This window comes from Chiloscyllium plagiosum, unplaced genomic scaffold (assembly GCF_037043375.1).
Source record: "Chiloscyllium plagiosum isolate Xiang-an unplaced genomic scaffold, Cpla_swu_hap1 HiC_scaffold_45, whole genome shotgun sequence".
NCBI classification, from domain to species: Eukaryota; Metazoa; Chordata; class Chondrichthyes; order Orectolobiformes; family Hemiscylliidae; genus Chiloscyllium; species Chiloscyllium plagiosum.
Window position 1 is genome coordinate 103903979 of NW_028270183.1, and position 4060 is coordinate 103908038.

Genomic DNA, 4060 nt, shown 5'->3' on the forward strand with positions numbered 1-4060 from the left:
ATTCAGCTCTGCTATGCTACTGAGTTACAGCAGAAAGATGAAAAATTAAAGCAGTTGGATCAGAAGACATGTACTTGGAAGGACAGTGAATGCATCCCCGTGTGATATTACTTAGCAAATGATATATTAAGGAAGAAATGGAGAGCAACACATATTCAAGCAAGTAAGATTGGGCAGAGTTTATTTTTCCAGTAGGTACAGAAAAGTGGTGCTGCGAGTGCTGCATGTGCCACAAATTGGAGGGTGCGTAGGCATGATGAAAACGGAGGCTAAAATACAAAGACATTTTTACGGCCTGGCTTGCAGGGGAATGCCTTTGAATTTTGCCAGACGTGTCATACATTTCAACTAATAGGAAAACCATTGGAAATAATAAAGCCTGCACCTTTAATATCTATCACAGCGTTCGAGGAATCTTTCTTAAGTGTCTTCATTCATTGTGTAGGATCGCTACATCCAATAAAAGATGGGAATAAGTATTAATTAACAGAAAAAGGATGTCTTGACGAGATTTCCAAATGCTGTTCAATCGTGCAATATGACAGCTAAAAGGATAGTGGACGAATTACAGTTTTTTTAAAAGAACTAGATTAAGACTACCATCAGAGATACAATTAGCTCAAGGGTCAAACTTCACGTCAAAACTTTTCAAGGAGTGCATAGATAGATTGGAAATAAAACGATTCAAATCTACTGTGTACAATCCAGAAGCACAGAGTGCACTGGAAAGGTGACGTCAATTATTAAAGACTATATTGAGGTTTTATGGTTCGGAGTAGCCAGATTATTTCCATAAGGGAGTTGCGTCAGTGCTGTTTGCGATCTGAGATGCACCAAAAGAATCCACCAAACTAAGTCCATCTGAAACCAGTTTTGGGCATAAAGTAAGAGGACCATTAAAATTTATTAAGGAAAAACTAATAAGTCAGATTACAGAGACCATGCATTTGGATGATGTGTCAAATTTTAGAGTTGAACTAAATAATGTTGGGGAGTTGTCGAGAGTGTATTTAAAAGGATCACAGCAAATGGTGAAGCAGGAAGTGTATGAGAAATAAATAAAAATCACAATTTTGCCGCTGGGAATAATGCAATTATTTAAAATTCATTTGTTGGTGAAACTTTAAAGTAAGGTTTAAAATACCTTATCAAATTGAGAGGAAATTGAGTGAGGTTAGTTACTTGATAGGGACTCCAGTCATGAAAGAATCTCACAGAATGTGCGATGGGAATATGCTCTAACAGTATTTTGGCAGAGAACGAACGGAAGATGAGAATGCATTATTGACTACGACACACTGGGAAGAACCAATGTCAGGGAATTCTGCATTGGACGTTCCTGAAATAAAATTGGATAATGCAAAAGTTGTCCAAAATTGGTAAAGTTATTCAGTTATCTTCCAGAAGAAAATCGAAAGAGTTATTACTCTTGCATGGGGAGATCTGCTGAAATATACAGGGAATTAATAATCTAATTGTAGACGATATAAATATAGGAGATGCTGTTCTGACTCTGGAACATCCTTGCAGGCATAACCCTTTAAAGTTGTACAAGTTCATAAGGAGATATCACGTATGCACCAAAATGGCATAACCGAAGTGAGTTTCAATGAATAGAGTTCACCCAGCATCATGGTGCCAAAGCCAGAAAAGACCCAACAGTTATGTGTGGACTACCACAAAATCAATGTTGTTAGAAAGACTGATGCGTATACATATCTGCAGTTGGAGGACTGTGTGGAAAAGATTGGAGGAGCAACTTGCATTTCTTAGTTAAACTTCCTCAAAGGTTACTGGTAGGGAACTTTGTCAGAAAGATCAAAGGCAATTTTTTAACGCCAACTGGCCTGCAGAAATTTAAAGTAATGCCGTTTGTACGAAAAACACTTCAGCCACATGTCGGAGGTTAACTGACAGGGTAATTGCCGAATACGCAACTGATTGGTGTATATTGTGCCTGGTGACTTTCAGACTCTCGTGGATTGAATATTTACAGCATTTATCGGGGTTTTTTGATCGAATTCGGAAGTCAAACTGGTTTGTAAACCTAGCTGAAAGTGAATCTGCCAAAGCCAAAGTGACCTTCCTGGGAAACGTCGTTGAACACGGACAAATAGCCCCACGGGATGCGAAATCGAAAGTTACAGGGGACTTTTACACATTGTTGACGAAAAGAGCAGTACTAAGGTTCTCCGCATTGTGTGGTTTTTGCTGAAAGTTTGTGCTGAATGTTAGCAGTGGGACTACTCCATTCACCGAACTGTTAAAAACAGACAAGAAATTTCAGTGAACACAAGACTTTCAAAATGTTGTTTTTCTCAGAGCAGATCTGATTGTGAGGAGACATGATTGACGTGTACGAAATAATGAGGATCAAGGAATTACAGATTGAAGGAAACATTTGCTCTTGATCGATCACCAGGGTTTGTAGATTTCAGATAAGATGCAGAAAGCTTTGAATAGACTGGTAGGAAAACTTTATCAGTCAGCATGTAGGAGACTCGAGAAATCACACTCTATAAAGATCAGTTGGACAGTTAACCCTTCATTCTTCTCTGATTCCACTGGCCAAAGAGTTTCGAAAAATGCTCAAAGCAGAGCATCACCGCGAGCAACAGTTATTCGATCGGTGGCTTTATGAAATGGAAAAGTGCCCATAAGTCACCTGCGCGACTATTCGGCTTCCCTCCTGTGATGATGCTGGGACATTGACTCTCATGTTCTCAGGTACATTTAATGAAGGCATTCTCGTTCCTGCAGATGAGGAGCTCACACCTTATTTCGGGTTTTGAAAAATCAGTTTTTAAGCGTGATTAAAATCTACCCTGCCTGCGAGCCAGGTAGGATTCGAACCTACAGTCTCCTGATTCGTAGTCAGGCGCGTTACCCATTGCGCTAATAGCCCGATGCACGGCCTTAAGAGCCGTGATGTTAATACGGACACGGTTAATAGCAGTCATATTCACCAGTTGAACAAGCAATAAAGATAATCACTGTCACTGCTTCGGTCTAATCTTCATCACCTTTCAAAGCAACGAATTTTCCCAAAACAAAACACATATGTCCTCATGAAGCTTCCATTCACACTCTGTCTGCTCAGTCATTTAATGGAATGTGATGTGATGAATTTCGAATCCACTTCTTCAGCATCACTGACGGGAATGTGAGCCTAATCACCACATTGTATATACCAGTTAATTTTCAGACGTTTCGAGTACAGTAGCGACTTTTGCGAATATGCAGGAAAGTGAATACTGTGAACCGAGCAAAAAATCCCTTCATGGAAATTAATCCAGTGCAAAGTCAAACATATTAGAACGGCAGATGACGTAAACATTCCTCTGCATCTCTCTGCACAGATGCTTCTCTAAGAATTGACTCTTTGCAGAATTCTTCTTTGTAATTTAGACTGTCCCAGTTGTAGATATTCTTTCAATCCACAAACAAGTATCCTGCTGAAAACTACTTACTTAAGAATAAAATAGTTGACTATCTATTCTACCAGCTGATGTCCCAAAGTTCCGTGTTCCATGTGAATACAAGTTCTTTCAGGTGAAATTGGAGCTCCCAGCCTGAAGTCCCACTGCTTCTTGATGCGTGGGAATTGAAGCCGTTGTCGTTAAGGCGGGTGCTTTTAGCCTCGATATTTCACGCGCCTCTGTATCATCAGAGAATGGCATTACGCTCACCAATTGCATTTTCGCAGCCACATGCTCGCGCTGATCGCCATTACCATTTCCAATTAGTTTTGGGTGCACTGCAAATCAATTTCTCTGATTCCACGCCCTTGAACTGGGATTATATGGCATGCCATTATATGATTATGTCAATAAGTGAGGAAATTGGTGAAGTAACCGATGTTAAAATACACTGTTATTGAGAAATACATTTCAGCGATACCCTGCAGTATCCCATGACCCTTTGAAGTTTTGTAGATATCTCGCAAACGTAACATCCTACAATCTCAGTGTTGCAATTTCTACAGTCTCTCCGGACATAGAAGCTATATATATGCAACCGAATCTGAGTTCCCACATCTCAGTCACTGTTTGACAAGTAT

At 39.8% G+C, this 4060-nt stretch overlaps 1 non-coding gene across 1 annotated transcript; it reads right to left on the bottom strand.

Moving 5' to 3' along the window:
• Positions 1–2832: 2832 nt before the first annotated feature.
• On the bottom strand, positions 2833–2905 carry trnar-acg (transfer RNA arginine (anticodon ACG)). The gene has a single exon. It is a non-coding gene; the product is annotated as a tRNA-Arg (tRNA).
• Between the last annotated feature and the right edge of the window lie 1155 nt (positions 2906–4060).